Source organism: Melozone crissalis, unplaced genomic scaffold, assembly GCF_028551555.1.
Source record: "Melozone crissalis strain CALT ecotype California unplaced genomic scaffold, PUWL_Pcris_2 ptg000042l_1, whole genome shotgun sequence".
NCBI classification, from domain to species: Eukaryota; Metazoa; Chordata; class Aves; order Passeriformes; family Passerellidae; genus Melozone; species Melozone crissalis.
In genome coordinates this window covers 19,697,760-19,723,401 of record NW_026535820.1, presented here as the reverse complement: position 1 = coordinate 19,723,401, position 25,642 = coordinate 19,697,760, and the positions used below count along the sequence as shown (strand labels likewise).

At 38.2% G+C, this 25,642-nt stretch overlaps 1 protein-coding gene across 8 annotated transcripts in view; it reads left to right on the top strand.

The window, feature by feature from the left end:
- DLGAP1 (DLG associated protein 1) overlaps positions 1-25,642 on the top strand; it is a 400,895-nt gene that overhangs the window by 181,144 nt on the left and 194,109 nt on the right. The window contains exon 4 of one of the 8 annotated variants that reach the window (XM_054285396.1): positions 523-583. The exons of the other annotated variants lie outside the window; for them this stretch is intronic. The gene's annotated coding sequence lies outside the window, so the exon portion shown is untranslated. The remainder of the gene's footprint in view (positions 1-522; positions 584-25,642) is intronic. 8 annotated transcript variants of the gene reach the window in all.

Here is a 25,642-nt window from a genome sequence, read left to right as displayed (position 1 = left end):
CAGCTTATCTCTATGAAGTGAAATGATATGGCAACAGTGCTTTTGTGATACAGCATTGCTGACCAGCACCTGATTTGGCCAGGCCAGTGAGAGCCAGTGAACCTCTTGCTGGTCTCTCTTTCTTTCTTTCTTATGAGGAAAAGCTGAGACAGTTGGGCTTGTTTAACCTTGAGAAGCATGAGGAGCACCTCTTTAATGTATGAAGAGGGAGTGCCAAGGAGATGGAGCCTGGCCTTTCTTGGTGGTCCCAAGCAATAGGACAAGAGGCAACAGGCAGAAAGTGATGCATAGGAAGTTCCACCTGAACATGACAAAAAGCTTCTTTACTGTGTGGGTGACCACACACTGAAGCAGGTTGCCCAGAGAGATGTGGAGTCTCCCTCACTGGAGATACTTAAGAACTGTCTGGATGCTATTCTATGTGATGGACTCAGGGATGGCCCTGCTTGAGCAGGGAGGTTGGAACTGGACCCACTGTGGTACTTTCCAACCTGATCCGTTCTGTGATTCTTCCCCTCCCAGATTACAATTATGTCATGTGGGGGTGAGGCTGAGTTCTGTTTTCTCCTCCTGATTTCCTTAGGTAAGCAATTTCTTCACTTATGCCCTAAACACCTTGTGAGAAATAGTCAATATTACTGATGGGGACTGCCTCCTCCTACCTGTCATATTTCTTGGAAATGTGCTTCATGGTCTATACAGGGCTGAACTGAGTAGCTTTGTATGAGTGGAAAGATGCCCAGAGCACTTTTCTGTCCACAACCCCACAAGACTGCCCACTGGAGCTTGGTATGGGTAAAGGTAAATGCAAACCTTGTTCCAGGAGGATGTAAAGTTGTCAGATGCTGTCACACATTTCAGCCAGCAGATTGTGGAGGAAAGGAGATGCTGAGGCCATCCCTCCATTGGGACCTGAGAGAGTAACAATGCTTTTAACATAGGCCAGATCAGGACTTCAGTTCTTGGAATAAATGACAGTCCTTTGTCTTGGTGGTGTGATTAAGGATCAACAAAGAGTGTCTAGTAGTTTTAAGTAGAAAACATTTTCTCCCTTCTCCGCTTCTCTTCATTATTATTTGGATCAAATCACATGTACTGGCTTCAGTACAAGCATGCTTAAAGGTTTCAGTTAACTAAGTTACAGGAGACATTTCCAGAGAAATCTAAGAAATTTTAGAAACTGAAATCACAATGAACTCATACATCTTTTTATCTGATATTAAAATGTATAGTCTGTCTTGGTATACAAAGCAATGAATTCATCCTCTTGTATATAAAAGAGAATATATTAAAAATCTTTTCAGATAAGAAGGGCAAAGGGTGATTTTAAATGTGTCTGTAGTTTTCCTGCTCTTTTCCAATGCCACAAAACCTTCAATTAAGAATTACTATATCTCTTTTCAAGTGCATTTCTGGGATATAGCTACACCTGCAAAACATATGTTGCACTTATTTAGCTCAGTTATGATCAGTTTTTAAAATCTTAATATACTGAGACCAGGTGGTTGCTCCAAATTGCTCCCAGTCAATATTTTGTGGGTTTAATTTGGAAATGCCACAGGGATTCATCCTACTCTTGTATTATTTCTGATCTATCACAGTGTTTGCTAGTGGGTGGCTGTCATTTGTTGACATGACATGTTTGTTTTATATGGGTCTGCTGATGTTATGCAACTTCATTTAGGCAGTTACATTGTCAAAAGAGAAGTGATAAAAGACCTGTGAGAAATATTTATTATGACTTTTTCATTATTGTAAAAAATGTTTCTGTTGCTTTTCTTTGTTGTTTTCTGCAGAATCATCATATTTTGCATCATAGAATTCAGGTACATTTTTGTCTGTATCACTCTGCTTAAATACCAGAGTAATTGAGGTTTGAAGTTAACATTAATCAACAGCTAGCCTTTACAGGTAGTGCAGTATATGCTTACACTTTAATGGGAGTGGGTGTAAAATCATTCATATTGCAATAGTAAAAAATGTTCAGTTTGCAATGTCAACCTTGCATAAATAAAACCCCAAAAATTTGTGACAGAAATCTTGATGATGGGATTCTCTTAATGAATGATATTTGGCTGTAGGGAGTTAAAGCAAGGTCAGCTTTCCATAGAGCACTAGATGGCTGTGGTAAAAATAGCTAGTTACTCAAAAGCTGCTCCTGGAATAGTGCAATGAACAGGTAATGCAAGGAATGAGTTTTCCCACACCACGAGGTTGCTGAATTCCAGAACCAGACACACAGAGATAACTTCCATCTCTGTATTTGTTAATAAGCTGTACACATATGAAAAACATGGAATGTGAATGAAGTAGTGCAAATGTCAATCCTTGAAACACTTCAAGCACATACATACCTCTATTCTGCATGGAATGTATATGTACTCTGTTGTTGGACATTCAGGTATTTGCACATGGACCAGATGTTTGAACATATATATGGCCGATATATTTATTATCTAGACATGTAACTGCAGTTTGAATATATATTTTGCAGAACTTTCCAAAGGATGACTTAGACTTTGACATATGACAGCTCCTAGTTTGTTGACTGTCAGTAATGACTTCATATTGCTCTTCCGGAGTCATCAATATACATACCACGTTCATTTCTTGAGCTTCAGTAATTTCAGGTGCAATATAATGTTTGTTCAGCTGTGCTTGCTATCTTTAAAGTACATTAATGTACTCTGAGAAGGCAAAGTGACTGGCACAGAAATGAGTAATTACAGTAATGACTAGTTGTTATTCTTGTTTATTTTGGGAAATATTCTAATTAGCTGTTCAGTAAATGGCTACTTCCTATACATAGCTCTTATCTATATTAATTCCTGAGGTAAGACACATTTGATTTAATACTGAACCTTTCACCTCACCTAGATATAGTGTTGACTTCTATGCATACCTGTTCTGTAACCATATGCCATCTGGTACTCCCGCTGCTACCAGGCTCTGGCAGGTCCTAGAGAAACATTAAAGGTGCTGTGGAAGACAGTGCAGACTGAAACTACCCCATCCTGTGAATTAGGAATGATTCCATCTTCCCTTTCTACTCCTCTAACTTGCATTCAACTTTAGTTCAGGAGCCAACAACCAATGTCTTCCAAGTCTATAGCAAAATAGATCCTTTCTGGGTGAGAATCAGTAGTGGTGTGAACTTGCCTGTGTGAAACAAGAATGCTGTTGAAAAAGTGGATTTGCAATGAATTGCAATATTTACATATAAGCAGAAATCTTATTTTGAAAAGTAATGAAATAAGGTAAAATGGAGGATATTAGAGCCTGGTCACTGGTCTGGAAATATACTGAAACCTAAGGTGTTGATCAAGTATTCACTTGTCAAGTGAAAAGGACCATGGATGAGTCTCTTACTCTTAAGAGCTAAAAGGTATTCCAGTTCAATTGCATAAACTATGTTTAGCCATGACTGATGAGTCAGTACACAAGATGTGGCAATGAAAATCAACATGAAAAAAGAATTCGTCTTATTTTCCTACCAGTCTTTAATGTTTTTCATCATCCTCTATTTGTCTATTGACTTGATGGCATGATTTTCCAAAATGCTTTCCTTCTTCCTGTTCTTGGGTTTCATGGAGGATATGGCTTTATCATTTGCATAAAAAGGAATAGGAGGTTTTCATCTTTACTTTTATCTGACATGAAGCGTTAAAGTACAAGTCTTCAAGATTCTTAGATCTTTTTCAGCCCATTTGAACTAGAAACCTCTTTTTTGGTGATCTGAAGTAGTTTGGTAAATGAAGACATACAGGTTAACAACATTCTTCTTCTGCTTGTATCATCTATTTTTATACTAGTTGTTTTGATTTATTTGCTGTTTTGGAAGGATTTTTCATAGAATTTTTAAGAAAAGGGAATGAGATGGCATTAGAGGGTTTCAGCTGAAGTAGTGTTTCTCCTTCTAGATCATGTACTTCAGGGAGGATTGGGACCTGCAGGATAAAGATCAGGAGAAATTATTGAGAGAAAAGGCTTCATTTACAATAATTGCTTAGTGAAAAAAGAAAATTAAGAGGAGATACTATCACCTTTACTTAATCAGAAGGCTAAGAGAAAGGGAACTTATTTTTCCATTCTATAAAAGGTATGATAAAAACTAGCAGGATTGCTTTTCAGATATTAAATTTTGGTAGGATGGTTGATAAAGTAACCATCTGCAGTTTATCCCAGGTCCTTTGTGGTTTTTCTATGATCATGAGGAAAGAAGGGGCAAAGCAGAATCGAAATGACAGTGTGAAAGAAGTAGGTGTGGGAAAAGCAGTTAATTCTCTGAGGTGGAGGGCTGTTTGAGGGTTTGGCTACACAGGAAGACTTTGTGAGGACCTGGAAATCTAATTTTTAAGAATTATTGCTGTAAAAACTGTTTTTGAATTAATTAAGAAGTGAAAAATAGAGTTTATAGGATTGTTTGGGACTCCTTGTTCTTTAGAGTGATGTTTTGTTAGTAAGTTTTGCAGTTCAGCAATATGCCAATCCTGAGTCTCTAGTTAGCTGGGAGGGTGGTTCACTTTTGACATATGCAGTGGAGCTGTCAGTTTGCAGCATAAAACAGGGCAGGTCATGTTTCCAGTGTTAATTTACACTTGACATCTTATTTATACCTGGGAAATGCTGTTATAAAATATTAGAACACAAATAATGCTGGCACAGCAGGGTTTTCAAAAAGAGACTTGTGTTGAATTTCTTCCCACAAAGTTAGGAAATAAATGCATCTAATATTAGAAAACTCTGTGCTAATTGTAGGAAGATGCCACACTAGTTACAGCATTCTCAAGCCATTGGTTTTTTCCCCAGGGAGAAAGAGATGAGACCCACTGAGCACTAACAGTAATGAGACTTCTTCAGTCACAGTAATTATGTTCCAATTTAGATAAAATTTCAGTGTGCTCTTGAAATGTTTCCGTTTTATTGTCTGTGTGTATTTAAAGCAGTAGAACTCTGTGTTACCAGCATCTCTAAACACCATGCATTAAGAAACTGTAGCATTTAGTCTGGCTTGCTTCCAGCATCCATAGGATTCTATTGAAACTTTTATCTGAACTTGAAATATTAAAAAGTCTTTTCTGATACAAAAGTGTCTTACCCCTGTGGGTAAAAACGGTTAATTTTCAGTCTTACCAGTCTTTCTAGGGGTTTCTGTGGTGCTGTGGTTGGAGTTGGGGGTATGTGCTGATTTTACTGAAGACAAAAAATATCTGACATTTTGTCCATCCTTTTGGGGGACCAACAACGTTCCCTAAGAGTATAGATTCCTTCAGTAAATTTGAATGCTGCATTACTGTTTATTGGTAGGTGTCATTCTGGATCTCCCTTAAAACAGCAAAAAGGTCAATAATAGGTGTTTGCATAACTCTGTGCCCTTTCAGAAGACTGTAGTGTCTGAGGACAAGTGCAAAGGTAATTTCCCCTGCAACATTTTGATTACTATAGATTCATTTCAAGCCTCCTTGGAATGCTTGAAAACAAGTCACGTAGGGGTATCCAGTTATGGTGTTACTGGAAAGTCTCCAATCCCCTAACTCACCTGCTAGATTTTCTCCCTAATTTCTGTTGCATCATTATAATTGTGAATGTATAATACAGCAAAGTAGCTCTATTTAAGAAAAAGAAAAAACAAAAGTAAAGGTAGAAGTCTTTTCAGTGCTTTGAGTCGGAAATCTTCTGAATTGGTTTTGCTCCCTCAAAGTAGAAATTTCAGTAGTTATAACTGAAAACTCCCAGGCCTAACACAAGATTTTTCCAGGCAGCTAAGTAAGCTTTAGATACAGCACATGGTAGTCACAGTGGACCTATCATAGTTGAAACATGAAATGAAGTGAGCAGTTCCAACTCAAGATATTCAAAAACATCCATCAAGCTCCAGAAATCCTTCACTTATGTTTCTTTTTATTCAGCTGCTGGTACCCAAGTTTTGGGACTCCCTTGGATCTTGTTCTCACACAAGTGATGATTAGAGGCTTACTTTATTTTTAATGCTGAGTGAGTTTCTCACATTCTTTATCATAATATAAAATGTAACTGTGCTGTTGAACCAAAATGGAGTTTTTTGCTAAGTGTGCTGAGGTGGCACTCCTTGAAGAAGCTGTGTATGTCTACTAAATGGAATGTGATTCTGTAGTACAGTTAATTTATAGTTCATCCAAAGATGTCTTGGAGATAATGGCTTGATTAATGAAACAGATGACAAATGCAGTAGCATCAAATGTAGGGGGATGTTTCTCTTAAAAAAGTGAATTAATTACTTCCCTTTTATAGAGACATTTTTGTTAAACTCTTCAGGAAAAGAAGCCCTTCATAAAATTGATAGACTACATACATTTCACTTATAAATTAAAATAAAATTCTTAATAAATTCACTTTAAGAATTTTCACAAGTCCACCTTCTCTAACTAAAAAAACAACTCATAGTAGAAATCCAGACAAAGCCACATATATCCCACACCTATCCAGCAGAAAACATTGAAACACAGTACTGGGGCATGGGCAGAGGAGTAATTCACTAGTGAAAAGGAATAAGAAATCATGAAGTCTACAGATTGCTTAGGGAGAACTTTCTTCACTCCAGGCCTTATCTACGTAGACAACAGATGCAATATTTTATAGACAGAGAGGTGCATATATAGTACATTTCTGCAGGCATCAAACAGCATGAAACCTTTTACATTACAGGACGAAAATAGTTATTGATGAAAAGGAAAATCGAAAAGATTGGCTTCTGACTTAAAATCAGAAAAAGGGTCTGAGAAACAGAGCTGCTGTCTCTTATAATTACAAAATGTAGTTCTTTTTTTGCCGTTTCCCCAGTCTCTTTGAAGACCTTTGACCAGTGTTATGATCTCTCTGCTACTCTGCCAGGATAAGCAAGCAAATAATTACACTCCTGGGGGATTTTCTAAACATTGGATCCAGTTTTCTTCTTCTGTTTACTTCATATCAAAGTTACTCCTGTCAGTCCCTCAAGCTGCTTCTGGCTTAACTGCCTGCAAGTGAGAGAATAGGCAGTCATGTCTGATGATACTCTTAATACACACTAAGTTGACAGAAAAAGGAGTCAAGGAGAATTCCTCTCCAGAGCTGACATGATTGATCACTTTGATGTGTATTAGCTTTCTTTCAACTACCCTCAGAAAATGGCAATTCAAAGTCCAATTTAATACTCTCCATGCTCGTGGCTTCTTTTAACTAAATATCCCTGTTAAGTCTTGTAGGACATGCTCTTAAACACATTTTTGCTGATTAGAAAATCAGCATGATACTGACAGAATTCACTATTAATGAATTCAGTTCCACATAAAAATTTTTAAACCCTTTCAGTGTCAGAAGACTTGGAGTCACATCATGTAACAAAGTATTGTGTTGTTATCAAATACACAGTTTTGATGTCTGAAGGGACAGCAGATGAGTTGACAATTGTCCTGTTTCCATAATCTACTGGAGACAGTCTAATCACTTTTTTATTTGGCATTATTCTAGGACTATGGCAACTCTACACCAGTATTTTCAGGTTTACTTTCAAAATAGCACTAAAAGTAGTTTTGTAGTGGCTCATGTCACAGTGTCTCAGGTCTTCATTTTGCAAGTAAAAAGAAATTGAGGTTTGTGAAGAGTGAACATTTCCTGAGAGTCAACTGGGACTTGTTTTGTTTGCAGCCATTATCATTAATACTTGAGTTTTGCAAATAATGGTTGTCTTAGGCAATGCAAGACTGCTATTTGTCCTTTTTCCACTGGGATCCCTTCTAGAAGAAGGGAGAATCTTGTATTGCAGTGGGAGACATTATATATTTTTCCTTAAATGTTTTTTATTATTTAAAAGGATTAGAAAAATATCTTCGGTGAAATTATAATCTGAGGTGCTTTTAAATTGAAGAAATGTATTTTGAGTGTCCCTTCTTAAAATTATTTCATAGCTGCAAAAGAGAAAAATCAAAGTATATAGGGGAAGAAGAAGTCATCTATGTGCTACTGGTTCTGGTTTGGACCTTCAGATTTCCATCATTTAATATTCTCAGTTGCTCCCATTTATTTCATATACAGCATTAAGATAAGCAGCACAGCCAGAGCATGTGATTTTATCTGAACCAGAACTGCGGAAGAGACACAGACAGTCCTTGTTATTATCCCTGTTATTATGTACAAAGATACATTTGATAGGAAGCCCAGAAACCATAAATTTCAGTTCCAGCTCTCCTCCTAATTGCTGTTAATATTTCTATTTCCTTCACATTACACATGGTTCATATTTCTAACTTTGACAGTATCTTTCAGTGGTTCATTTTCACAAAATATTGGACAGCTTCTTCAAGGTCACTTTTAGCAGAGCTGGGAACAGACTTCAGATTTCTATTGCATTGGCATTAAGACTCATTTGCTTTGCCAACCCTGCAACAGGATTATGGAAAATAATTTTTATACTGCAAAACATTTGCACTAAGAAGTGAATTTGGATGGTGTTGTAATGTTCATTTTTATGTTTTCAGCTAAGAAAACCTATTTTTCTGAAAACAGTTTTGTATTCATTTGAATGTGTATATTCAGAGCCTGTTATGGAGTCTTTTGCCCATTTCTTATAAGCAGGACATCTGCTGATGAAAGCTACTAAAAATGTTAACATTTGAGTTAATAAGCTTGTCTTTCATCTCATTTTGCAAGATGCAGCAGAAGTTCTTTAAGGACATGAGATGTCTCAAGCTATTTCTAGTCATCCATAAAGCTCTTCACTAACAGGTCCGGTTTGAATCCTGCACAGCTCAGTGTTTGAAGTGCCACTACCATCTAAGAAGTATTTGGAACCTCTGTGAGATTAGTTTTGGTGAATTTGTGAATTTCCAGTTCACTGTCCAAGGGGCTTTGTTAGTTCTTCAGTGCAGAAGCATCCCTTTAGAGTTTGCTGGGTTCCTGTCCCAGCCCAATGAAACCTTGTTTCCCTGCTAAGAGCTCCTGCCACTGGAGGCATGTTAAACTCACTGCCTATTTGCAGGGCGCAGCAAAGTGATTATTACTATACTTACAGGAAATGAGGTGGAGAATTAGAAGGTAGAGAAAAGAATTCTGGCTTGGCCTTCTTTAAAACCTTCATAATTGGGGTTCTTTTGCCTCAGCTCTTGGTTTTTGGGTCTGACTTATGCTTAAATCACTCTGCCTTGGTCATTCTCTTTTCAAAAAACACACAGAGAGGGGGGTGGTGTTCAAAGATGATGCTGTTACATCAAATGAGGCATTTGTTACTCCATTGTTGGGCAGATTTAGCTCAATCTCCTTTCTGTATTAAATTAGGTCCTAATCCATCTTTTGCATTACCTTTGGCTATTAACTGAAGTGGCTAATTCAAGAGCCCAACCATACTCTATTCTCATGTAATCAATATAAACAGGTATTATTCTGAATATTAGATAACTAAAATCAGTTAGGTTTAAAGTCACAGATCTCAGCAGTCCCTTCTAGAACCAAAACCAAGGGGATGACTTCTCCATACAAGAAAAATACAAGAAAGGTAGAACTCCAATAGCCTGAGGCCATTGCTTCTTACAAAATAATTCTTTCCCTTTAACAAGAGCCCTTCACCACTGCAGATAGGAAGCTGCAGAACAGGAGAGGAGTGAAATTGGCACCATGCAGTGAGTAGGGTCATCCAGATGATGAGGGCTTGCAAGGTGGGGAGGCTGAGAGCTGGGTTTGCTCAGTACTGCTTAGAAAGGGGTGTGAATGCATTGCTATTTTCAACTTTACCAGTTGACAAAGAAATTCCATTTTGATATTAGAAAATAATTTACGGGTAAGGTGGTGATTAAGCACTGGAGCAGATCTCTGAGAGAGGCTGTGGCATCTCCCTCCATACTCAGAAGCTGACTGGACATGGTCCTGAGCAGCCTGACCTTACTTTAAAGTTAGCTTTGACTTTTAGGCTGCCCTTGCTCTGACCAAAGGGTTGAACCAGATGACTTTCAGAGGTCCCTGCCAGCCTAGATTATTTTATGACTCTGTCCCCTGAAGCTGCCTGACTTGGCAGAGCAGAGCTGTGCTGCAGCCAGAAAGGGACTGCTCTTGTACAGCGTGTCCCTTCCTTGCCTGCCCTGGGCCACTGCCCCATGCTGGGCTCTCATGTTTTTCTTGCTAAGTGTGGATGGGAAGAGCAGATGTCAGCTGAGCCACAGCAGCCTTCTACTGTTCCTGGGATATTATCAGCTCTGTGGAACAGCCATTATTATTTGTGCAACAGAGAACTGAATGTGCAACAGAGAACTGAATGTGGAGAGTCAGTGCCTTTGAATTCATCATAGGAACTTTGATCTTTCTGTTTGAAAGTACTTTGACAGTTTCTTTTAAAACATCTGACAAAAATAGCTCAGTCTGGAAGCCAGCAGGTGTTTAGGCACTTTTTTTATTGCATATATTAATAAAAAATGAGTCATTTGTGTTAATCTGTGTTAGGCTGTTACAGATCTGCTTTGTACTGCATTAAAGAGATATTAGCCAGGAATATTCAACATCTCTATAAGGAATGCTTCACTGTGTTCAAATATGACATGGCAACATACTTATGTCAATACAGATAAGGGCTTAATAAAATGGGGAAAAATGAATTTACTTTCAATGTTTGAGCATGGACATATGGTGTCAAACAATTAATTGCCTTGAGAAGAAGGACTCTGTGTTCTAGGCTGCCACAGACTGAGCATTAAAAGCTACAGAATTTGGCCCATAGTCTTGAGAAAAAAATAAAATGCAGATGCAGATAAAACTTATTATATAAATGGCTGTGTCAAGTTCTGTGTTCTCTTTCTGTTATGCCACCAAATTTCCCAACAGGTGTGTAGTTCTCTATGATACTTTACTGTCCACTTGCTAGTCCAGCTTTTTTTGTGCTTCCTTTGTGTTTGCTGGATAAAAAGGAGATAAGGATGGGACAGCTAACATGAAAGCCTCAATTTTTACTTATTTTAATATTTAGAACAGAGAACAAAAAGGTTGCACTTCAAAGGCTATATAAATGTTTTTTAATGTTATTCAGCCACAGCACAGAATTACGTCAGTAGCATGTTTTCCAAGATGCTCTGTTGCATTTAATTTGAATAGGCTGTAGAAAATATATAAAGACATGAGGATAAACAACGCTTCTTTTTCCCTGAGCACACCTGTCAGCAAAAGGATGATTTAAGGCCTTTGCCCAGAGAAGCAGGGCCTGGGTGCATGACACATCACAGGGAGCCTCTGCTTTCTGAAACTGTGCAGTCTTTGATTTCCACTCCAAATATCCTGCAGTGTCAAACAGGCAGATTTGGATTTGAGCTCCTTTGCAAGTATTTTGTCCGATCCAAAGTGCTGAAACTGACAGGGACAGACACACTTGCATGAGAATGCAGACATACAAAATTGCACTGGCTAGACTTTATAGTGTTTTGTAAGTACAACAAAATGGATTTTTGCATCTTTTTAGTCCTATGATTTTAACCAACAATATTTAGTTTTATATAAATTCCTTATGATCAGAAGATAAAGGTGCCTCCTAGACTTCATAGCAGAAATCAAACTTTTCTGGATGCCCTGAAAAGTACTGAAGAAACTGAAGAAAATTAGTGTAAGAATTATGTGCCCCATGAGGTATTAATTACAATATGTTTAAGGGAATTTAGAAGAGGTGCATGTGCAGAAGGAATCTGGGATATTGTCAGTTCATGCCTCAATTACTTGATGCTTTTTCATACTTTTTTTTTATTAGGGTCCATGTAAAAGAGGCAAACTTGAAAAAAACATAATATGTGATACAGTGCACCATCTTTTCTCTGAAAGCGTGTAATTATAAAGAGATTGCTTTTTTGTATAAATTTTCCCAATTTTACATTATTAATTGTAAATTTTTATATACTAATAAGGAGTTGAGATGGTGACTGTATAGGTCACCAGAAGAAAATCAAGAAAGATGACACTGAGTCATTAACACTGCCATATGTTTACAGCTTTGCATATGAAAGGAGAATTTTCTAATCATGACCTGATTCTGGCAGCATGTCTTTTTTCCACCATCTTTTGCAAGTGGAACCTAAAATCAAACAAAATGTACAGACTACTTAATTTTTTCTGTTTAAAATACCAGAGACTGTTTTCTCTCAGGCATAAATCAGAGGTTGAACTCAAGTTTAGGGAACTGAGCATATTACTATTTGAAGTACTGTAAGTTAGCCTGCTTGGCTTGAAGCTATTCCTCAAAAAGGGCACAGCTCAGGTCTCACTCCTTGTTTGTACCTGCCAGCCCCACAAAAATGTCTCAGTGTCAATGCTTAGAGTATTCAAACTGGCACAAGCTGCTTTTCTTTAGGTACCTGAATCCTATTTATTACTGCACCACTTGGAGGGCTGTTAAGGTACCAAACTGAATTTTCTCTGCAAATTTCATGCTTAACCACCAGCAAGTTTCTTCCTATATGTTGGTATTTTTCTCAAATTCCATGGAAGGTCCTAATATTTTCTTGTTCCTGCTATTCATTTGTCTTGATTAGATCAATTGGAAGGATCCTGTGGAAAGATCTTGGGATCTTGGGTGCATGATCTTAGCTGTGGATCTCTCTTGTGCTAAAGCAATACAAATAGTACTAAATGAGTGAAAAGACAATAAATCATTTGAGAAAGGAGCTGTTTGTTCTGATATTTGTAGATGAAGCTCTTGGGAAAGTGCCTTAAAGTTTTAATGTCAATACACCCTCCTCAGGACTTGTGTAGGCTAATTAATATTAATGGCCTTAGGAAAAATAAATCAATTACTTTTGTATGCAAACTGAAAAGTTTATGTTCTTGAGTACTATAGGAGCAATTTTGTACTTAATACGTCAATTTCTAGTAAAAGGAAATTTTAATTAAATAAGTGAACTGTTCAGTGGTCAGTGATTCTGATTATTTTCACCCTTACTAGCTCCACTGAAAGCACTTTTAGGTGTTTGTGTGACACCGTTTGTGTCAAGCTCAGCAGTGGTACTTCCATTTTGGAAGAAGATAAAAAGGGACATACCAGCCTTGCAAAGTTGTCAAGACAGTTTACCAGCCTGTGTGCAAAATCTTTTTCTGCATTCTATTATGATGATTGAAGAAAATGTTTTCTATCAGTGTCTCAGCCTACTTCTTTGTAATACAGGTCTTAAAAATGGTCACCTAACATGTGGCTGTTTTGAGGAAATACATGCCAAAGCAAAATACTAAGATCTTCAGATGAAAATGCTATATTTGTCTTCCTAATTACTGTCATTGCTTTAATTAGTAAGATCTTGGGTTTGAGCTATGACCTTGAGGTTAAAAAAATATTAATTATCAGTCTTTGAAAAATGCTAATTAATCCAGTCAACCATTAAATTGTTTAGATTACATTTGACAGTATTTCATTAATATAAAAATAAACTCAGACTTTTTTAATGTCTGAGATGTCATTTAAATTAGCCTTTATTCCTAAATAATGTTTCATATTTTAAAACACCTTTTTTCTCACTAATGTAGACATTCTTGTATGTCTTGAAAAATGTTTGTTATGTAAGTCATTTTACTAAAATCCAAGTTCAGCAGAATACTTGGGAATTTCAACTTCTTATTTGCACATTAGTGTTTGCTAGTTTACTGATCAGTTTTGAATTCCTGTCCAGGACTGAATGACCATTTATTTAATCAGAGTTGACGCTTCTCCCTGTGGTATGGAAAGACAGCCAGAGTGCTGTCCTCTGTAGATTTCTTTGTGAGATTTGGTGTTGGGAATGTCTGGGGCACTATTTGGGCAAAAGGGAAGAGATCTGTTGTCGGAGAAGGCCATCATTAGGGAACCATGTGGTTTGGGACAGCCTAGAGGCACTGCAGATCAGGATAGAAAAAGACCATTAAACAGAGTCTGATCCCAACCAGAACTCAGCCCACAGAAAGATGGATCAAAACTAATCTTATTCCCATCTCTAAAAGGAGTGCACAGTCCATTCCTGTACCACACAATGGGGCAGTACAGAACCCTCTGCTTGCTCTCACTGTGTGTAACAGAAGGCAGAAACTGCTGGGAGTGAAATAATAGAAATAATAAAGTGCCATGGTTCCCTGAAGGAGCCTGTGTTCCTGTCAGGCTTCCTGGTACAAGTGCAGAGTGTTTGGGTTTGCACCTGCCTTGTGTTTGATCCCATCTTCCCTGTAAGGGGCTCTGCACTTCCAGCACACTGGTGCCTCCTGTACCAGCAGCTCACAGAGCTGGGGGGAGAGAATCACTGGGGTTTTTTCCAACCACCATGACAACTTAGCTGTGTAATTATAGAAATTACCTTCCTTTACCCCATTCTTAATGGGGCAGGGGGGAGCAGAGCAGAGGGAAACAGGGGAGAAGAGGAAAAAAAAGATCTTAATAATTAAAAATACCTAAGAGCAGTGCCTTCACTAGTAAGGATATAGTTTATTAAAAAAACTATATTCAGAAATATCTAAGAGGTACATTTCCCTGCCACAGAAGACTGTCATATTAATTTTAAGTTGCTGGATGTTTTCAGTCAGGGACTGTGAGAAGGAAGCCTTCCCATTAAATTTCCAGCAGTTAGGCATACACTGTGGTTAGTCTTTCCCACTTCACCCAGCAGTCACTGAGCTTCAGCTGAAGTAAGCCTGTTTGTGCAAGCAAATCTTCCTTCTTAACACTCTTCTTCTGGTAGACTTTTTCCTTAAAAAATAAGAGATCCTTCAAGAGGTTAGACTTCCTATTTGTATCATCAAAGAGAAAAATCCAGCTGCTTTGCTTTTAGTGATCACTGTGGTCCCTGCATAGAAATCAAAGGAGTGAGGACATGGGGCCTTGCACCTTGTGACTCTCAGCCCAGTGCAAAGCTCACTGTGTCTGGGTTGAGATGTGCAGAGGAAGGTGTGGATGAACACATTTTAGGTGGACAGACCCTGCTGCAGCGCCCCTCAGGCAGGCATGCAGGTCTGCATTCTGAACACTCATTGTGGCTGCCGCCCTGTGACCAAGGGGAAAAGCGTTCTGCCTCCCCCTGGCTTCCACAGAGCTGACAGACAAACTTAACTAGCTCTCTGATAATTAAGGGGTGAAAACATCAACTCCTTAGACATGGTCATCAGCATCTTTTGTAGTGTCAAGTAAGTCAGTGGTGTGACAGCACTGTGACAAGCTGTGCAAACGCCTTTGGTCCACAGCGCAGTGGGATGGTAGGTGGGAGTGCTGGAATGGAGGTTTATGCAGGAATGGTGCAGGGTAGTGTTCACCAGAGTATTTTTTCCTAGGAGGTATGGTCTAGGTATGCTTGGATGGTAAGTGTTTCCTGAGCTGTCCAGATTACCATAAACTATCAATATCCCCCTAATACAGCAAACACAGATACAGTTTTCATCTTTTCAGGGCAGGCAGATTTGCAATTTTAACTCAGAGGAATCTCATTACTCTTATCCCAAAGACTGAGAAAGGCTAAAACAAGATAAACAAGGAAAGCTTTCAGCCCTTTTGCAGCAAATGTTGCTTTTACATTTCAAAATGGATTTAATTGAATGGAGGAAATTTAGTTCCAGAAGCCTTGCTATGCAACTGAAAGCAAGTGGGGTGATCCTACATTTGATTTTGTTTTTTTAGCTAAAACTTGTCAAAAGAATAATTTTGCTATGACAGTAGCTTTTTCAAATTAAATATCTGCAGCCTTCTCTATCTTCCTAGACAAGAACAGCACATTGGAAAGTTGCAAATGAAATGAGATAAAACATCATTTGGCAGAAGGAGAGAAGGAGACGAGCTTGGCAGTAGTGAATGAATGGGATATTGTTATTGTTCTTGGCATCATGAGTGGGGCTAGGAAAGGTGGGATGTTTGGGAGTCCACTAAGCACTGCTTTGAGGGGCACTGCAAACTTGTGATTCACATACCAGAGACAGTGAAGGTGTTGAAGATCTGGTGATTTGTAGAAATATACACTCTTCAGATGTCCCTATCTATAGGGATTAATGATCTAGGCCCTTCCACCACACTGAGGTCTTTTCTCATGCACTCTGATGAATGCTGTGACTTTTCAAGGATTTTCCTCCATTTTTAAGGAATAACTTCCCTCACAGAATTTTTTAGGAATTTGATAAAGTTATTACTTCCTATAGTCACTGACCATGTAAAAGAATTGTGTGGGGATTTTCCTAGTGGCTGTTGGTCTTCCTTTTCTTATTTCTCTTTTTCTGAGATAAACAATGGGATTCCACATTCTTATTATATCTAACAGAATATTATTGAAATAAAATTGAAAACATAATGTTAGGCACAAATTACAGTGCATAAATTACAGTGTGTCATTCCTACTTTTTGCACTTCATTCTGTCTTCACTGAATAAAATTTGGAAATGGCTTACTGACTTTTTCAAATGTAGTTCTTCAGGAATGTAAAATCGTGTGTAATGTCATTCTTGTCTGAAGAAAATGCTTCTCTAAAGAAACCCATGTAAGCATTTTGCCATTCATGTTCCTTGCTGTTCTTCATCTTTTTCATAAAGTAATGAATTTCAGATTCCAGGTCTGTTAGCTCTAATAGGTATTTAAAATGGCAGCTGGACTATTGCCTTCTTACTGTTCAGTATTTTCTTTAAATATGTATTTTCAGTGTATTTGAACAAATCATTTTTTTTTGATCTCCCATTCATTCTCTTCTAAATTAAATTTAGGCCAAAATCCATATAAATAGCCTTAAGTGAGTGTTTTTCAACAGCTTTTTCAACCTCTGTAGATATTGGCTGAGGCCACAGTCCTGCTATATGCTACTTTCATTGTTATCATTATTGACAAAGAGTCCGTGGAGTGCCAAGTCCAGTGCAGTGAGACAGAGTAAAGATCCATTCTGAATTAAGTGAAGTGCCTAAGAAAAGTGAAAAGTCTGTGAGGCCAAAGCTGAAAGAAAAACTCACATGCCAGACAGCAAGGAGACATACCTAACTTTACAACTTTTACAAAGTTGTGAAGTTTCTTCTTTTCTCCGCAAAACAGCAGCCACAATTAGCTGTGCAGACTCCTTTTCCCATCCTACCCTAAATCAGATTTTATAGAACACAGATCCATTTAGATACAAATATGATGAGTATTTTTGAAGACTATTTGTTTCTTTGGGGTTGCTGAAGTTATTCTCATTTTTATATAAATCAGTATTGATGAAGATGTTTGAAAACTGCACAGCTGGAAATTGTAGCTAATTGGATCTCACATATTTTGGTCCTTCTAGTGACCTTGTGCACTTTCGTAGTAGTACTATTCAAGAATAATTTGAGGCTCTTGCTTACTTTTTTCCTTTTGAGAAAAGCGAAAGTGTGTTTTGAGTTGGATGGTGCTAAAAGGCATTTAACAATGTTAAACTGAAAAAGACATGTGCATGAGAGAACTTCCCTGATTTCCTTCCACTCCATCAGCTGATCTCATAAAAATGTGCTTTTAAAATCTACCATTAATCCTCTTTGTTTCTCTCAGAGAACACCACTGGCTGGGGTGGTTTTTCTCCTTTTTGGTTTTTTTTTCCAAATTAGATCCAAGTTATATCTCTGGATGCCCCAGCACAGGAAGGATGTGGACATGTTGGAGTGAGTCCAGAGGAGGGCCACAAAGACGATCAGAGGGCTGGAACACCTCTCCTATGAGAAAAGACTGAGAGTTGGGGTTGTTCAACCTGGAGAAGAGAAGCCTCCAGGCAGACCTTACAGCAGCCTTTCAGTATCCAAAGGCCTGTGAGAGAGCTGGAGAGGGACTTTTTACATGCATGCAGCAACAGGACAAGGTATGATGGATTTAAACTGAAGGAGGACAGGCTTAGATTAGCTATTAGAAAAAAATCTTCACTGTGATGGTGGTGTGGCACTGGAACAGGTTGCCTGGAGAAGCTGTGGATGTCACATCCCTGGAAGTGTTCAAGGCCAGGTTGAAAAGGGCTGGGAGCAGCCCCATCTTGTAGAAGGTGCCCCTGCCTATGGCAGGGTGAGGGTTGGACTGGATGATCTTCTGAACTAAACCATGCTGTGGGTCTGTGGCTACACTCAGCACAGACAGAACACAGAGAGTTACTTTAAATGTCATGCATGTCATGCCCTGAGGTTTCATTCAAGAGCCAAGGTAGAGGGGCCTGAAGAGGAAGTCAGACTATTCCCTGAAAGCTGCTATTTGCCTCTGTATTCATTTTTCTTCCAATAGTAAGATAATCTATAGTCGGACTAGGCTACCACAGCCTTAGATGTCCAAGTGCAAGAAATTAAGGAAGAAAATAATATTATAGTAGTACATAAGCAAAATAAACAAATGTAAACCTGTTCCACAGAGTGTGACAGGTATGTGTTACTTTGATAAAGAACAGAAAAACGAAACCAGGTTCCATGGTGTGAAAACAGTACTCCATGGAAAATGTCCAACATTAGGAGCCTTAGAGCCTCTCTTGCCTAAGACACACCAGTCTTTCTCTAAATGTTTGTATTTTTACTAGAAATTAATTTTACTTTTTGTGATTATGTTCCAGTTACACTATGTTTAGCTTCTGCCAGCAGCTAACTCACTGTTTTAATGTTCTCTTCCTTCTAGATATTTCAATACCTGTTGCTTTTAGTCATTCAGCACAGACCCCACTAGAGAGAATAAAGGAAATGACCTTTTGATAGAAAGGACAGTATTAGTTTCAGCTTTCAACTTGCTTTGAAAGACAAGGTGTACTGAAGCTGATTTCATACTCAGGTGTATGATGAAGAGGTTTCTTAATATTTTTGAATGTTGTCTACCTGCATGCCCTAATTCTTAATCCATTTTTTTCTCTGACATTCAAGTGAAAGTCTGAGCCTCTGGTATCATGTAATGGGATGACATCATAACCATTTGTCACAACATTTATCATAGAGTGGTGTACATAGATTGTGTGAACTGTTCACCTTCAGCCTGTCTGGTTTCCCTCCATTTCTTTATTTTATTGCATTTTTCTGAATTACTTATTGACTATATCAGCTTGTTCCTGTCCAGGTGAAATGACATTTTAAATGAGGTAACTAAAGCAGCCAGTTGAGTCATCATGAATGTTCTTGAGCTGAACTCTCGAACTGTTGTTTTTACAAGAGAAAAGATACTCTCTTTGTTTCTGGTTTGAGTGTCCATGTGTCCTTTCCCAGGCACTGCCCAGGAGTGATGCTGGGGCTGCCTTGTGGCGGTGTTTGCAGGGGTCTTAGGATGAGGCAAGAGACGAGGATCTGACTCCATGTTTCAGAAGGCTTGATTTATTATTTTATGATATATATTATATTAAAACTGTACTAAAAAAATAGAAGAAAGAATTTCATCAGAAGGTTAGCTAAGAATAGAAAAAGAAAGAATGATAACAAAAGCTTCTGTCTCAGAGAGTCCAAGCCAGCTGGGCTGTGATTGGCCATTAATTAGAAACAACTCTATGAGACCAATCACAGATCCACCTGTTGCATTCCGCAGCAGCAGATAGCCATTGTTCCCATTTTGTTCCTGAGGCCTCTCAGCTTATCAGGAGAAAAAATCCTAAGGAAAGGATTTTTCAGAAAATATCATGGCCACACTGCCTCTGTGAGGTGGCACTGGGGCTGTCCTGTTATGGACAGATGTGGCTCCAGCAGGCTCCAGCCAGCTCCACCCAACCCATCCCAGGGCACGAGCCCTGGAGACACTGATTTCACCTCTGCAACAACACGTTTAACAAAAAGCAAAATATATTGCAGAACAAGTGAGAGAGAGCAGTGAAAAAACTTGACAGAGAGACACCAGGTCAGTGAAGAAGGAGGGAGAGGAGCTGCTCCAAGCACCGGAGCAGAGGTTTCCCTGCAGCCCATGGTGCAGACCATGGTGAGATATCTGTGCCCCTGCTGCCCATGAGGGACCACACTGGAGCAGTTTTCCACCTGCCGCCTGTGGAGGTGCCCACACTGGAGCAGGTGGAAATGGCTTGAAGGAAGCTGCATTCCCTGGAGAGTCCGTGCTGTAACAGGCTCCTGGCTGGAATGCGACCCATGGAGGGGAGCCCACATAGGAGCAGGTTTGCTCACAGGAGTTGCAGCCCATGGGATATTCACTCTAGAGCATCCTGTTCCTGGAGGAGTGGACACCATGGAAAAGATCCATGTTGGAACTGCAGCCTGGGGAAAGGGCCGACATGAGGAGCAAGGAGCAGTTCATGAAGTATTGTACCTCAGTGGAGGGACTGTACTCTGGGAGAGGGGGACAGTGTGAGGAGGAAGGAGCAGCAGAGATGGAGCATTGTGATCTCACCACAAACCCCATTTCCATTTCCCATTCCCCTGTGCCATTGGCAGGCAGGTAGAAGCATCAAGAATGAAGAAGTTGATCCTGACAAGAAGAGTAGGGGAGAAGTATTTGTAATTTTGTCTTTTTTACTTAAATACTACTCTATTTGTAACTGGCTATAGCTTAAAATTATTTCCCAAGCTGAGTATGTTTTGCCTGTGGTGTTAATTGGTCCTTCCCTTTTTCTCAAGCTTTTTCATCTTATTTTCTTCCCTTTTCCTGTGGAGGGAGGGAGGAGAGAGGGAGAATGGTTTGGCAGATGCTTGAGTCAGCCAAAGTCAAACCCACCACAGTTTCTTAATTCTTTGGCAAAAATTTGGACTGTATCCTTCTAGCTGAAAATATGCACTGTTTAAATATAACATAGCAGAATGGAGATTGTATTAAAATTGAGAAATTTGTACGTGACTTCAAGCCATGAAAATTATGTGTATGACTCACAAGAAAGAAAGCACACCGTGGAAAGATTCTAAAGATGTTTGTACTGGGATACAAAACACTGTCAGCCATCTAAAATTAGTCTAATGTTGCCTTTTCTGACTTTTCTGAAATTTCATTGAATCTACATGTCTCTGATTAGGAACATTAAGAAGACAGTTCTAAACATACTGCCACTTTTAATTAAAGCATCCACTAGGCCATGTTATTAAAGTATGATCTGAATGTAGTGCCCTTTTAAAGCTCAACTTGCTCTTTTAAGTCTTTCAAGATTGAAGGATACAAATGGTGAATTTGGTTAGGAGGGCAGGGCCCTGACCACCATGAAAGTCTTCTGTATACAGCCAGTTTCTTTTCCAGCTGGAATATTCTTTGAATGAAGTTCAGGTCAGCTGCAAACAACTTTTGTTACAAATATCTGTATCCATATCATTGAGCTGTTATCTAGAGATGAAGCAAGTCTGAGCTTGGCTAAAGCAGCATGGTTTTGTTCTGGTTTTTTGTGTTGTCCACCCAAAGCTACTCTGTTTTTCTGTGATGATTTTGTTTTGGTACCATTCTGCGTTGTGCCTTCACTGAGTGTTTTTCTGGTGGTAGGAAGTTCCCTAGATATTCTCTGCTGACAAAGTGCTATTGCTAAAATTAATTGTGGTCTTGCTGTTGCTAGGATAAGGAATACATTGAACTCTGTTTTGAAGATCTTTAACCAAAGAAGCTTAACATTGACAAAACAGCGTGTGACACACATTTGTCACAAAATTAATTGCTGTAATTGCTTCCTCATTGTAACTCTGGCTCATAATTTCTGCATGGGCTTATTTCAGCCCACCATCATGTAATAATGTGGGGCAACTGGATGTCTGCAACACAGAGGGTAAAGGTGATGCAAGCACACCTTTGTACATCCTTCGCTTGCCTATACCACTGATTTTGTCTACTGACCTGCACCAAACTCTTCAGTGGTAATTTGTGCTATTGAACAGCACAGGTTTCATGATATTGCAATTACAGACTCTTGCTTGGAGGGCTTGGGAGCTGTGACACTTGCAGGATGTAATGTATAATGTAGTGGAAGTGAACCCCTAAGGATATTCTATACTAGGATGTGTGTATGCCAAATTATGTTCAGGGCTGACAACACACTCACATTTGGGATCAATTTTCAGTGATATGAAATGCTCTGTTTGAAATACAAATAGCCAAGAGAGTCTTGACAGTGATCTGCACCTCCAGTAATTCATAGAGGCTGTTAGAGAAGAGAATCTAAATGGAGCCTTCAGTGCAATATTCCTGTTTTAGAATAAGACATCTTTTATCTACTGTTATTACCTACAGTATATTGGATAGAATACTTCTCTGTCCAGAAACTGAAACCAAACTGGTACATTGCAACTATCAGTATGTAGAAGATATCTTAAAACCTAGATATAGAGTTAGATTCAATTTCATTGACATCTGAGAAGTGAGGAAGGAAAATAAAGTGTATGTAACTTTTATTAAACAGTAATATTAGACAACACCTTGAGGAGAAACAAACAGACCTACGTGCATTTCTCAGTCTAGATAGCATATTAGATGTTCAGCTTGAAAAACTGAAAACAACTTGAAGAAAGGCAGTCAAAAATATTCACCCTTGGGGAGCTCAGAACACTTGGAAAGCAGTTTTGTGCCATGAGAGTTACATTAGAGGACATGAGATGCATTCCAAACTTGCTGCTCAGATTGTCAGAGAGAAAAGTTGAATGTGACTCGGTCTTGCACATCAGATGCCTGAACAGAGTGCTAACACTTCTTTTTTTAAATGTCTCCAGTGACAGCATGTTTAGATCTTTTTATCTGACCCTCAGCAACTGCAGGTTAGGCAGCTCTTGATAAATTCAGTGTTCATCTAAACAATGTATTATAGGATAATTTTATATTTTGCTATTTATTTTCCGCTTAATATAGAATAAAGAAATAATCAATCATTGAGCTTTTGCCACTTTCCAAATGAACTGCAAAAGCCTTCCAAATGAACAGGATTTACCAAAAGGACTCATCTTCATTTCAACAGACTTATATCCATAAATCATCAAAACTGATGATTAGTCAATGATCAAGACTTTTAAACAAGGAAGGTAACTTTGAAAGCTCTGCTATTTTTTATTTACCAAGAATAGCCACATTGCTAGCATATAGTCTGTATTTACAAATTACTATTTCAGTTTTACACCTATGAGTTACTTATGTCAATAAACCCTACACTGCCTCTATGTTACCTTTTTCAGTTTCTGAATAGAAATCACATCCCTTTCCCTTTTTTCAGTCAAAGGAGATAAAATGTTAATATGGGAATTTTTAATCTATTGCTCATGGTGCTTGTAAGCATTCTGTACCTGAGTACATACCTGTGCATCCTTTTATTAAAACCTGCAGCATTTTTTTTTGCTTGTCTTTTCAGCTATAACTAAAATGCCTTTCACCTTTAGTTGTGTTTGGCCTAATAAACTTACTAATATGTTAAAATGGTAATGTTTCTTGATACATCTGTAAATATTCTTTATATGAAAAAGGCAAAATAATGCTTTCACTGAATAATTCCTGCCATGCTTTTGTGGCACTGAAATTAATGAATTAAATGTGGTCTAAATCTTAGGATGATTGTACAGTGCATAAGTTACATTAAAAGCAAATGCCGTCAAATAATCACTGAGTAAGCCTTAGTATGGGTTTCAATTACTTTAAAATTACTTTTAAAAAACTTTTTAAAAACCCCTAACCTCTGAAAGAGTGGGAGTGCATGTAGATTAGCTCCCTGAAGTACTTTCATTTAAGTATTTTTTCAAATCTACAGTAATTTGTTCTGAGGACCTCAATATTAGAACTACTGAAATGCATTGGAAGGCCACCCAATTGTTGTAAATCTCTATGCAGGAGTGAAGAGATAAGGAAACTAATTTTGACTTGTTCGCAGCGAAATTTTCTTGTGCTGAATTGCCAGCGACACTCAGCTTATCAGCCTGTCAACCTCTGAAGCAAGGGAAAAGAGTATTAAAGCAGAATATATTGTCATTCTCAGATGAGATAGCATCAGCAACTTAGGCCAGTGTAGGTTTTCCATTTGAAAGTACAGAGCACAAATTACTTCTGTCCCTTAATCTAATTTAAGTTATACTTTAAAAAGTATTTTAAAATGGCCTTCTGTCCTAAGCCTTTGATGGGCCCAGTGGTCTAATTTCTCCAAGCTTCCTTTCAACCATACATCTTGAGATACAAATACTGTTTACTGTGATTAAAAAATATCAAAGCATTGATTTTCTGTCTCAAATTCCTTTGCCAAGCTAATTTAAATCATTAACGACCCCATTGGAGTCACAACTTAAATTGTTTCTTTTAGCCTGCTTTTCTAATTTTCCTGCTTCTTGAAGTAATATTCCATTTTCTTCATTAATTTTTTAACACTTTTCCAACTCAATCAATACCTGATGTAAAATTTAACTGTCAGATTTGCTTTGAAAAAACTAAATTAAAAAAAGAAAGAAAAAAGCCTGAAAGGGAATCAGAAATCTCAGCAAGATTGTAGAATAATAAAAGCAGTAACTCATTTTCTTTAGAGACCCTTAAATGGATGGATGACTATCATTACTCCATTTTTAAATGGTCAATAAATTGAGAGACAAGCTTTGCAGAGGATAAATGTAGGAACACAGGAAGGGTCACGTAGAAACCTGGCCTCTCAGCCCAGAGTGAAAAGCAGTTTGTTTTCTCTGGAATGGACTAGCAGATAATACCAGAATATCTTCCTCTCTGTCCTTCAGGGCATTTCCATTCCAAGAAGGTCAGAGAGGGTACAGAGATTTCAATTCTCTACTGCTATCAAAAGTATGCATAACTTTATATTCTGTTCCATTTTTTTCCTGTAACTCTTGGCTTGGGAGCAGAATGTGGAAAACGAAGGTGAAACCATCTGTGGTAGCCTGCTAGTTTGATGTTTCTATCTTTATTATATACTGTAATGTTGAAGCTGATATAGATCTTGCTCCAAAGGAAAAATTTTTGCCCTAACTTGCATTGGTTTTAAGCCAATTACCTTAATGAAGAATCTGTATACAGGTACCTACTTTTGCTCTCTTCTTTTTAGTTTAGTACTACCGCATTTTCTTTCTAATGATACAAAGGTAAGTTTAAGATGACTAAGAGTCAGCTAATACAGCAATTGGCAATTCCATCATGATGCTTAATCGGACTTAAAATAATAAAACTTTTCAAACTATGCAGGACAGAGCCTGACATTTGAAATACTGTGGAGCTGGGTCTGAGGAATAGCACAGGAAATCTCAGGTGTCCATAAATATCAATTGAAACTCTTACTCTGGAAGTGTTTCATAGAAGTAGCTGCTTTTTCAGTTTCTTTGACCAGACCCACAGGGAGAACAGAAAGATTAGCTTTGCCCCACATCTGCCTTTTAGTTTAAAACCAAGCCACACAAAAAAAGAATCTCTGATCTTTGAGATATTGCACATATATGTTTTATTCTGGAGCAATGAGGATAAGATTATTAAAAATGCATAAGTAGTGTAAATATCTTTGGGAAGTGGCTAAAAACAGAGAGGTAATTGGAACAAAGTGCTTCTTTTTGCACCTAAGAGTGAAAGGAGAGAATACAAATGCACTGAACCTTTAATAAGGAAAGACAGACATCTGATGGTCAAAAAGGAAATTAACAGAACACAGCAATCATCAGAATACAAATCTCAAAACAAATGACAGGACTTACTTGTTATCAGGATCTTAAAATATGTTTTTGCTGTTTGTCACATTCTGTAAGTAGGTGTTGCTTCTACAGCTTGCCATATAGTCTGTAAGTATAGTACAGTACAAAGAAAAGAGAGCATGTGTGTGCATTGATATATATTTTCTGTCCTTGACTGCAT